The sequence below is a fragment of the Drosophila guanche genome, unplaced genomic scaffold (assembly GCF_900245975.1).
Source record: "Drosophila guanche unplaced genomic scaffold, DGUA_6, whole genome shotgun sequence".
Lineage (NCBI taxonomy): Eukaryota > Metazoa > Arthropoda > Insecta > Diptera > Drosophilidae > Drosophila > Drosophila guanche.
This window is the reverse complement of record NW_022995749.1, coordinates 592690-605001: the sequence shown is the minus strand read 5'-3', so window position 1 is coordinate 605001 and position 12312 is coordinate 592690. Positions and strand designations below refer to the sequence as shown.

The 12312-nt window shown below is 45.4% G+C and overlaps 1 protein-coding gene across 4 annotated transcripts in view; it reads right to left on the bottom strand.

The window, feature by feature from the left end:
* The window catches only part of LOC117585707 (polypyrimidine tract-binding protein 1), a 146971-nt gene that overhangs the window by 94677 nt on the left and 39982 nt on the right, over window positions 1-12312 (bottom strand). The window contains exon 1 of one of the 4 annotated variants that reach the window (XM_034275343.1): window positions 6998-7013. The exons of the other annotated variants lie outside the window; for them this stretch is intronic. The gene's annotated coding sequence lies outside the window, so the exon portion shown is untranslated. Of the gene's footprint in view, window positions 1-6997; window positions 7014-12312 lie in introns of those variants that run through there. 4 annotated transcript variants of the gene reach the window in all.

The window sequence follows — 12312 nt, the reverse complement described above, 5'->3', positions numbered from 1 at the left end:
ATAAATAGAGTACATACCTATGTATCTATAAGTACATAAATACATATGTATATCTGTGTATCTTTATGTGCATGTGCGCATAATTTTGCTAGCCAAGTGAGGCAGAGTGTGGGGCAGCAACAGCGGCAGTTAGTCGAACGGCTCAGGCATGCAACAGGCAATGAATCTCAATCTCGGCTACGTTGTCGCTGGCTCTGGACCTGGACCTGGACCTGGACCCACTAGAAGACCTGGACCCAACAACATTCAGACAGTGGAGGCCACAGAGCCCGAGCCAGTGCCTGTCCAAACCCCCCCCTTGCAGCTCCCTCAGCGCCGTTGACTTTGGCAATTCAAGTGCAACAAGCAAACCCCGCCATGGAGCCGCAGACGACATTCAACTTCAACGTGCAATGTTTTTTAGGAGAGAAATATGCGGTAACAGCATTTACTAGTCGCGAGTCCGTATCCGAGTCCAAGTCCAGAGCCAAGAACCAAGCCAAGCGAATCTGGCGACCCACCAACGAAAGAACGAAAGAACGAAAGAACCAGGGAACGAAGTCAAGCGAGAGCCAAGGGAGAGAGCGAGGAGCCAACCAGCCAGCCAGCCAGCCAGCGAACCAACAACACAAAGCACGAAACAGTCAACTTGCCACATTTTAATTCACTCGAATAGCAGCAGCAACATAAAGTAGAGAGTAACATCATTCGAACGTAAAGTTTGCCACAAGTTACAGAAAGCTGAGACTTAAGGACTTATAGACACACAAATAACTAAATTATTATTAAATAAAATAATTATAAAACCTACAAAAATGTGTCTGGAATAGCGATAATAATTATGGATGAAATTATTACAGATAATGTATCAAAAAGTTGTGCTGCTAAGCCACACTGGGACAGGGACACAGAGAACAATCGATCAGCATCCGCAATGTACAGTTTATAAAGTTCAAAAAATATCCACCAAGGGTATCTTTTAGTCGAAATAATCTGCACAGCAACCTTCTTCGTAGTATAAGTTGTTGCCTTATTTTCTAGCTATTTTTATCTGCCTCTCTTGGTTGTTGGTTGGTTCCCGCGTCGCTTGTTCTTATTGCAAATGGCATAAACGGCAAAATTGCATGCAACTCCACACACACACGCACACACAGATGCAAAAACACAACTCTCAGACACACACACACACACACACAAATAGAGATACAAAGATAGATGCAAGTTGCAAGACTCTGACCAGGGTCTGTGCTGTTGCCTTGTGCCATCTTCAGCTCTTCTTCGGGCCATGACTTTGTCTTGAGCTTAACTTGGCTGACTGGGCTCCCCCCTCCGTTCCCGCACTCTGTGGCATTCCTTTCGCCTGCTGCTGCTGTGGCAGCGACTCTTGGCCATAAGTCGCCGCTGGAATGTGTCGCCTTGGCCCCCAGTCCCATTCCCAGTCCCAGTCCCGACCCCACAAGACACATGGCAATAGAATTATAGTGGGTCCCAGGGCCTGTCTTTTGGTTTATTTTAACTCGAATTTATTGCCCCACCCCACGGAATGGGGCGGAGGCAAAAATGCAAATACAAATGCACTTTTCCCTTGAGAACATCATTCAAGCAACAATCTGCCTCCCATCTGCATAGATTCTTCCCCCTCCCGTTCTGCGATCTGCGATCTTGTCATGGCAGCTTCAACAAGATAATTGCAAAGACGAGTACGAGCTGTAATCTTGTGCTACAGTTCACTGGAGCATGCAACATGAAGATGCAGCACAGCCACAGTCAGTTCAGTGCATTCAGTTGACCCACGGGCTCTGCACATTCTTCTCTTCGGTGGGCAGCCCTTTTGCCTTCTTGGGGGCATACACTTGACATTTTTGTTGGCTGCATTAATTCCAGCCACTCATTGTTGCCTCATTTGGCTGTTTGCCACCCTTGACCCAGTACATTGCATTTCAGGTGCTCAGATTTCGATTTCCATTTCCAATTCCTGCTAACCGAAACCGAACTGAACCGAAGCGAAGCCAAGCCAAGCCCAGGAAGCCAAAATGCAATGCTCGCTCCTCTCATGAAACATTTTCAATAACGAAATTCCAACCAAAAAGGGCAGCAAGCCAAGCATCCAGTCCATCCACTCGCAAAAAGGGAGCCAAAGGGAGCAAGGGACAGAGAGACTGCCTGGTGGGGCAGGAAAAAATAAAACGTGAATCGGAGTCTCGACGCCGTCGCAATTATATTTGGACCGCAAATGAAACAAGTTTGGCAACTTTGGCCCAACGACAGGCATTTTGTGGCATCAAGAGAGCGAGCGAAAGACAGAGGCAGATGCAGAGGCAGAAGCAGGAGCCGGAGATGAGGCACTGCAGCGACCACAACAGCTTCATCATCAGCAGCCAGTCAGCCAGTCAGCAGCAGCATCAACAGTCTGAGCCACAGCCTGCCACTGCCACTGCCACTGCCAGAGATTCAGAATTTCAAGAGTCTGAGGTCTGCATTTTTGAGATTCCGCCATCAATTCGCTTCGTGCCACAGAGTACATGCAACTGCAACAGAATAAAAGAAAAATTCAGCCAGTGAGGAGTGGAGGGAGGGTAGGGGACGCAGGGTAATATATTCTACAATTGCATCAATCGAAGCATCAAGCAATGGCAGCCGACAGGACTGGCAGGGCACGTCGTCCATTAGGTGGAAGTGCTTTTGCTATTATCGCCGGCAAGCGCGACGCTAATGGCGCGCATAAAGCTCGTTATGATTGCCACTATTCCGAGATGGGTATCGAGAGAGAGAGAGAGAGAGAGAGAACGAGTCAAGGAGTTACAGGACGTACCTTGGACGTTGTCGCGTAATGAAGCATAATCTCGTTGTAACCACTTACAACCAATAAGGAGCAACAGTAGCAGCAGCAGCAGCAGAGCAACAACCATGACCAGAAATGCTCGCTAAGCGGATTGGGTCACAGCACGCAATCCTGAAAAGGAGCAGGAAGACGGCAGGCAGGACGACTCCGGGCAGGCGACAACTACTTGGCATATCCTGCCTGCCTGGCACACTGACTGACTGACTGACTGACTGAATGGCTCCCCTGACTCCCTGACTGACCCATCCAACCCTCTTATCGAGTGGCACTTTTTAAGTTTATTTACCTCGCCACTCTTCTGCTACGAGGAGTCCTTCCTGGCCCAGTCCCAGTCCCTGTCCATGTCCCCGTTCTGACCCACCTATTGATGTCGCCCAGAGCTTTTCATTAGCGTGATTTGGCCAGAAAGCATTATGTTTGCCACTTGACAGAAGTATTTCATGCCGTTCCATTCTTTTGGCTCCATTCGTTCGTTCGTTCCACTTCTTAAGGATTTTCGTGGGAGGTTTTTTTTCTTTTTTTTTTTTTAGGGCAAGTCCTTCTTCAAGAGGCCTGGCCATCAAAAGGAAACTTGTTATATGCCTAATTTGAGCCAGCAAAGCAGGAGGGAGACGAGTGCCAGTGCAGCTTGAATGGAGTCGAATGCCTAAGCACATTTCGTTTAGCAGGATTAACCTTTGAAGAGATGTAATGTCCTTCAAGCTGATGACACAAGGATATGGGTTTAATGTCCCCAAAAACACACGTTTAATTCTTTTGTGGTTTAGGGTTTGGACACGGACTACACTACACTCAGAGAAATACACCAAAATGCGAAATAAATAGAAATAATTATATAATAATTAAATTTTAATTAAAAATAAATAAAATGATCGAGAAGCAAATAAGAAGCAAATGTTTTCCATGCCAAAATATTTAATTTAAATATAAAATACATTCAAAATAAATATTTGACAACGATATTAATGCTCCACTTTCCAAATCTATTTGTATTTATTTTTAATTCAAAGTTTAAATATTAAGTAAATACAATTTCAGGCATTTTTTCTCTGTGTGTACGTGCCACCCCCCAGCGTTTACCGTTTATAATCAAGGCAAATGGTTAGTGGTGGCTGGCCCCAAATTGTGGCAAATGCAAAGTGCAACTTCCTGGCGGATTTACTTGCCTAGAACAGAGGAGAACACAATCCTTGGGGCCAAAAAGGGTTTTACAAATTTTAATTTCAATTGAAAAGAAGCAACATCGCAGCCCGCCAGCCCGAAAAGAAGCCCGAAAAATGTAGAATATAATTTTGGTAACTGCAAACACGAGTGCAGTGGCGGGGGCGGGGACAGGGGCATGCAACAAAGGCAAAACTCGGCAACAATGGAAGTAGATAATAAGACGCTCTGTAGCCGGGATTTACCTTTGGCGACCTTCGCGTAGCTGCTGCTGCTCCTGCTGCTCCTCTGCTTGACTGCCTGCTGGCTGATTGGAAGGAATTATATGGCCCAGACGGACGGTGGCGGAGGCTTCTGGCTGCTGGCTGCCTCCTTGCGGTTGCACTGCTTAAATTGTGATTTATAGTGCTTGCAACATGCCCCCGGGGGGGGGGGGGGGGGGGACCGCCAACGCCATCACCATCACCACAAATTGAGTTTACAGCGACGGATTGTACGTTTTGCTTTTTGTTTGGCTTAAAACGAAACTAACGGCTAATGAGCCGGCAATGTTTCGAGGGGGGGTGGAGGGCCCAAAACTTTTCTGAATTTGAATGAAATCAAAAGCGAGTGAAGCTAGAAGAGAGCCAAGCCAAAAGTGGCAGCAACAGAAGCAAAAGGCAAACACAGACAATGAAAGCGAAGGCCAGGCCAAGATTTTTGATTTCATGCCAGAAGCGCAGAGTACAGATAATGAGGAGCCTCATCCAAAAGCCTGTTCTGGCCACTGCCAACTGCAATAATTTTTCCCTGCTTCGTTGTTTCGTGTATCTTCTCTTCCCTTTTTTTGTTGTTTGTTGCTTGGCTTTGTCGATGATAGCGCACCATTTAAGGGCCTCAAGGCCAAGGTTTAACGAGCCAACAACAGCCAGAGCCAAGAGCGAAGAGCCAGAGCCAGAGACACAAACAGAAACAGAAACTGATCGCAATCGAAGCCAGAAAGAGACCGCAGAGCGACTTGGCACTGAGAGACTGAGACGAAAGAAGCAACAGGAAGAAGGAGCCGAGCCAACAGAGGCAGGCAGTCAGTGGTGGCATGCCACAGAGCGGCGGCTCCTCTCCATGCATAATAAATGCGCAACTGGTGTGTGCGAGAAGAAACCGGTTTTAGGAAACACGCAGCACGACACAGACACAGACACAGACACGGCCACGAAACTGTTCTACAACAAGGGGGAACAAAAGCTCCCGCCACAACAGTCTTCGAAAAAGGATGCCGTCCCCTATCGAAGGGGCAGGCTGGCCAGGCACTGTTAACTCGGGAAAGCTTTTGCTCCACTGCTGTTAACAGTAGAAGAGTGGAGGAGTCGTAGAAGAGTCGAGTCCAGTGGGGTGAAGGGGCCGACTGGCAATAGCGGAGGTGCCACAGCAAAACGCAACAAACTTCCGGCGGCAAATCAGCGCAGCAGACAAGAAGCCAACAACTGATGCGCAGACTTGCTGGCTGGTTGCCGCATTTGAATGGCCTCACAGGAATGCAGATTCTAATGCAAGACGCACACACCGGGCGCTGCTGGGAAAATGGAGCTCCGTCTGGTGCCAAGAGCCAAGAGGCAAGAGGCAAGCCAAGAAAATGTCGCCAAGAGAGCGCCTCTTGTAGCTAGACAAGTCAAACCAGACTCGCGCGAGAGTACATTGACCATTTTGGCCACTGTCTGATGACTGATCCGTTTTGCTGCTGGCCATGAGAAAGAAATTACAACACTTGTCGTCCGCGTCGTGGTCTTTGCACGTCGCGTAACATTTCTCATGAATTGCAACTAAATTTGTAACAAAAATCGTCAGACAAAAAGCACTGCAAGACACACAGACCAGTGGACAAACGGACTACTGGTTAGACGGCCGTCATCAAAATCATCATCATCGACGGCGTCTGATGTGTCTGCTGGGCGCAGCTCTATGGGTGGAGTGGAAGTGACTGCGTGGAAAAAAGTTTAGAGTTATCTAGGTTCTAAGATTAACAATGCCTTGGACTTTCACTTGTTGGATTTGGATGAAAAATAAGCCCTAAAAATGTTGTCTATTATGGAAGACAAAGGCCAAGTGATTTTGGAAATTTCTCTATATTTTCAGGAACATTTTTGCCAGACAAGATTTCGGCAGAAAAGTGCAATAATAGCAAGGGAAATCTGTATAAAATCCTATGGAAATATCTGGAAAGCTCTTAATATATTCACAACTGTAGAAAGAGCTACTTAAAAGAGCGACTTGGAGTGATTCTCATTGAAATGTGGCACCAACAATGTGGCACGCATTTAACCGCAGAAATGTTACCGACTTAATGAAGCAGAAAAAATCGAAATCCCTCCTCGAACCGAAGGAACATGAAAAATCATTAGAGACTCTCTTTAATTTTCAATTAATATTTTTCATGTTGAGGCAGTAAAACTTTAATTTGATTCTCTCACATGAAACTTTTCATCATCATAAATAAATTCTCGTTTGCAGTCGACGCCGGGTTGGGGGTTGGGGCATGCAGCAAACGACTGCCAGCCATTGTGCGGAAATCAACGTCACGATCATGGCCACACAGCAGTCGTAGACATAGATATGGACAGCGCTGTTGCAGCTGCATTTGCAGTTGGTTTATTGACCCTAATGAAGTCGGCAGCAGAAGCAGCAGCAGCGGCAGCACCAGCAGTACTCAGCACTCAGCACATTCTCCCAGGCCAGCACATTCTGTGTGGCTAAACAGTCGACGGTCACTGTGTTCCGGCGGGACGCATTCAAATTTCAAAGTCAAACAAGCCGTGCAGCAGGGCCTTGCAAATAAACAAAAAAAAAACAACAACAAAAGAAATGTCTAAGGCGCTGCGCCGACGCAAGACGTTGGCAGCTTTTGGCCAAGTTCAGACTCAGACTCTGGCAGAAACAAGTCAGCGGAGGAGAGGCGGAGGAGGCCTGCCCTGGCTTGGTCTGGTCTGGTCTTGTCTGTCTTTGCCATTCCGAAAGGTATGCTGCTGCTGCCCCTGCCACAAACTGCTGCTGCTGCTGCTGCTGCTATTGCGGTTGCAATATAAACCAGTTTGGGGACTGCATTTTTGAGTTCTTGCCTCTTGACTCTTTGGTGGCAGGGCAGCCACAAAAGCATTTAAGCAAAAGTCCTCCGGTGTCTGTGTCTCGGACTCCGTTCGTTCGTTCGTTCGTTCGTTCTCTGTGGTCGATATGAAATTTATGTCGTCCTCCTGGCTCTGCAGCATTTACCATTTTGGGAATTTTAATTGAAATGCTTCTTAGTAGAAAGAGAAAAGAGCTGAGCAAAGAATCTTTCCAAAAGTATTCAAATTTCATCGCATATCGCAATATTGAGTGCGGGAACCGAGCACCCGTACCATAACCATCATCATCAGCATCAGCATCAGCATCAGCACAGCCTTTGGTTCTGATGTTCTGACATGCTAATAATAAAGTTGCACGAAATACTGGTGGTTTTTTTTTTTTTTTTTTTTTCTTTTGCACGAAAGGAAAGCTGTGTGGAAAATCAGGGAAAGTTTTTAGCATAATAAATAAATAAAGGGAAGCGAAATTTTGGGCCAGGAAGACGCGCTCAGACGGCACCTAATGAAAATAGATTTCACATTTCAAGTTAGTTGTATTTCACTCTCTCTTTTCTGTCTGCATAATCATAAATAATAATTTATCATAATTTGGCGCTTTGATTTATAGCAAACATCTAGAAACATCTATATCTATATTTTACTTACAAATATCGGGGACACACAGGTATAAATATCCAAAAGCAGAACTCACCTGGAAAATAAAATGGAAAAACAAACAAAATTTAATCACCACATTTAAATAAAAGATCAAAATGTAATTTAAATGTAATTTTCGTACATATATTTGTATGTGTATGTATTTGTTGCATTAACCATGGTAAGATGGGGGCAAGTGGCAGAGCTAACAGCCAAGTGGCAAGTGGCAGCACCCCAAAGCTTCTCAATTATTAATGCGTTTTTGTTCATTGCATACTTTCGGGCTGGCAGCAAGAAATCAACTCTCACACACACACACAGCGCACACAAGCACGCACAACAAAAGATGGAGAGGGGAAGAAAACACGGTGATTCATGGACATTTTCTTAGAAATGTTTGTATACATGGACGATCCTTTGAATCCAATAAATATACATTTTTGGTAAAACAATTATTAACTTTTGGTAGGTAAAAAAAGGTACTTCAAAAAATATTTGTTCCGGGTACTCCAGCTAAGAATACTCTCATAATCATATTAGTATCTTAAGAAACAACTCAAAGCTGCCAAAATAGTTCTTTGATTATTTTCAAAGACAGGAAAAACAGTCTCTTGCTTTATATTTAAGAGGATTTTCTCTTCCTCGTATCTATTCACCTGCACTCACACTGTGTTTGAGCGTTCATTTCATTTCATTTCACTTTATTTATATTTATTTTTTGTATGGCACTACGCAACGGTCTCTATTAATAACTGCCACACTTAGTTGATTCGTCGTTGTCTCCTATCCACTTGCCACTTGGCATGAGTTTCACATTTCAATTTGAATTTTCACTTCCCCACCCACACCGCACACCCAAAAGCAGAGCACATCCTCCTGCCCATCTCCTACCGTGGCACTCACCCCTGCAGCAGCCTAATGTCTTGGGTGTTTTAGCAAACAAATTACTTTTAATTTTCAGTGACTTTGATTTTTGGCAATGTTGCTGTTGGTGCTGGCTGTTCCCCATCCACCATTACACCCCCCCCGGGGGGGGGGGGGGGGGGGGGGGGGGGGGGGGGGGGGTCAGGGCATCTGTCTCTGTCCTCTCTGACTAGGCATCTTCATTATCATTGGGGTTTTAGTGATATACCTTCTCGTGTCGCCGTCTCACTTTTTATTTTACTTCTGCACTTGTCATTTTTTGGGCTTTGATTTTTTTGTGTGCTTTTGTTTCTTCTTTTGTTTGTCAGGATACATGGCCACGTGTGTGTGTGTGTGTGTGTGCGGAGGAAAAGATGGGGGAGATGCTCGCAAAAAGTGACTTTTGAGTGACAAATTGTTTTCAAATTTCGAATTGGGAGTGGCAGTGGAAGTGGAAGTGGGACGGGTGCTGGGTGCTGCTGCTGCTTATTTGTGTTAATGGCATAAATTTGCATAAAAGCATTAACTGTTTATTTGCTTTACCGCTTGTCAGGCTTTCCCACTCTCTTGCCATCCCTCTCTGGCTTTTGCCACCCCTTTGTGCAAATTTGCAAATTGGCCAAAAATAAAGAGAAAAGAAGAAGCCTCGAAGGGAAAAGCAGGAACGGAGAGAACTGCAGGACCAAAAATTCAAATCACATTTTTCGACTCTCATTCTTTTGTGTCCGTCCCGTTCCGTTCCCCCTTTGCCACATACTCGTGAGAGCATCCTTGAATCCCTGTGAAGCCAATTTAAGGATGAGAGAGAGAGAGAGGCTGAGACAGAGTCGGGCAGGAAAGGTGAGAGTCGGTTTATTGAGTGGATTTCTCTCTGCCCTTGGCCCCTCGGGGGAACCAAATGTAATTTTGTACTTGTATTTATTTATTAAAGGCACGAAAAAGAAACAACACGGGGGAAAAAACAGCCCACTGATTGAATCGTGACAAACTTCTCATCCCTGGCCCCCCACCACACTTTTTTCATTGCAGAGAATGCAAATTAAAATGAAGAAGCACAAAAGGAGGGTAGAACAAAGCACATACACTCACACACACACACACACGTACACACACACATGCATAAAGAATTACCACTAATAGCCCTGAAGGCTGATGTTTTGGGTGGAAAATACTCCCCACTCATTTGTCCATCAAATTGGAAAATCTCATGAGAAAATGCCATAAAAATTGAAGGAAAACAGAGAGTGGGAGAGCGGCAGATTTGTGAGCATAAATTATTGAAAAACAATTCAAATGGTCAAAGGCGAAAGAGAGAGAGAGAGAGAGAGAGAGAGAGAGAGAGAGAGCGAAGGCTTAGGCGGCAAGAAAGGATGAGCTTAAAAGGCTTACACGCAATGCATCTGGCTCTGGCTCTACGGCGGTGGCTAAGAGCCAATGATGGGCATTAAAACAGCTTAAAGGCCCCCTTCCCCAGTAATATGTTGTGGCCTGAAATTACAACAGACTTTTCCGAGAGCAGCAAAATACAAAAAAAAAAGAAGAAAAAAGAGAGAGAGAGAGCTCAGACAAAAATTGGCAGGCGGCAGGCAGCAACTTTTACTTCTGGCTTCTTAATTATATGCAAAGGAAATGTTGAACGAGGCCGTGAAAAGGCTTACAACAGAATACGAGGCAGACAGGCCTACTACGTCTCAGCTACAGGCACGAAAGGGACCGAGCCCTAAGCCCCAGTAGCGCCAGGCCTTTGTTGGCTTTTATCATTAAAGAGACTTGAACAACAAAAAATTAACAGCAGCGGCAGCCCAGGACCCAGGACCCAGCACCCGAGAGGCGGAGTGGGAGTGGGATGCGACGGGTACACCAAAGGGAACTGGGGAATTTTCACACTTTTCGTTGCAGCAACAGCAGCCAAGCCAAGCCAAGCCAACAACTTTCCTTCACATTGCCAGGGATAAAGTTTTTCTTTTGACTCGATCCGACAGCGTCATCATCGCTCGCCCGCCCTCTCTCCCTCTCTCCCTCTCTCTGTCTCTTGTGTTCTCTCTCATGAGAAATGCATGAATATCAAATTAGGTCGAGAAGTGTTAATTTCATGACACTGCCCCCAAGCCGACCCCACCCAGGGCCCTGCCCCTTTGTGTCACACTTTTCCGCGTTGCATTTAAAGCGAATTTCGTTAAAACAAATTACAGACTGACACCCGCTGTGGCAGGGCAACAACCAATTGATTTTTATATGCAAAATACACAATTGCATTTGCCACCCAACCACACACACACACACATCAGCATCATCATAAATCCCGCGCTTCGAATGTCATCCAAAATTATCGCCCTGCCAACGAAATACTTTGAGTAATTGACAGCTCAATGGCGTTTGACTAGACGTTTTGTCCATTGATTGGCCAATTATCGGTTAACGGTTAACGCGCAGATAACTGCCGGATAAATCAAACTAAAGCGCAGCGTCGAATGCCATTCAAATTAAATAAATAAACATGAATCAATATTCGGGAGGGAAGGAGTTGCTTTGAGATTGAACGGTTAAAGATTTATTTTTGGTATTTCGGCTTGTTCAAATTATTTTAAGCCTTGAACTCATTTCATATAATTCCCAATAATTATAGATATATTTTTTTTACTACTATTGCTCAGAATTAATGTTTCTTGCTTGCAGCTTTTTGGTCTAAGAAAATCATTTACATCCGCTCCATCGATTCTATTCTATTTTCCAAACAATTTTCACACACTTTGGAGCATTTCCTTGTCAGCATTTCAATCAAAATTACCTTAGTCTTAACAGAGTTGCTCTCCCAGAGAGCTTAGCATGCTCAATTACTCGTGTGCATCAGAGATTAGATCAAATACACTGTCAGGTCGCCTCTGCCATGAGCGAGGACTGAATGGTGTGCGTGACTGCCCGCCAGCCAGCCAGCCAGCCAGCCAGCCAGAGAGCCAAACATTTACAGTCGGTGTACAGTCAGTCCCCTAACGGCACGAAGGTTAAATGTGCCATATAATTTGTTACTTTTTTGCATACGTTGATGCCATTAGGAGGAGACGCCACAGCAGTGGCATCTGAAGCGGCAGCAACAAGAGCTGCTAATGCAAATCCCACGTGGCTGACTGGATGGCTGGCTGCCTGCCTGTCGTGTATTTATTTTGGAGATTTTTGTAAACTTCTCGACCCCACTATGTGGCATACCCCTCTCATCTTCATCCACATACTTACACATCCTTCTCCCGAACGTTATCCCCGTTCCCACTTCAGCGCTTGTGCGTGCGTCTTTTTGCTGCAGTGTCTGTTGCTGCTGGTACTTTGGCTGCTGCTGCTGCTGCTGCTGTTGTTGTCACGTGTGAAGTGCCATCGAGTGACACAAATGAAGTGGCTGCTATTAGCTTTAAAGCGCACAGACAACGTTGATGCTACACCCACGCACACACACACACGAACATTCTCCGCCACATACCCTTGAAAAGTAAGGGAAAACTTTGTGGGTGTTTGCGTGGAAAACTATCTCATTTCTGCTTAAAGTTGACAGCACATCTACGCGTTTCTCTGCGCCATCCCTTTGCCTTTTATGTAAGCAAATTAACTTATCTGATCCATCAAGGATGCTGCTGCCAGTGCCACTGTCACTGCCACTGCCACTGCCACGATGCTGCTGCTGCTGCTGCATAATTTAGCAACATT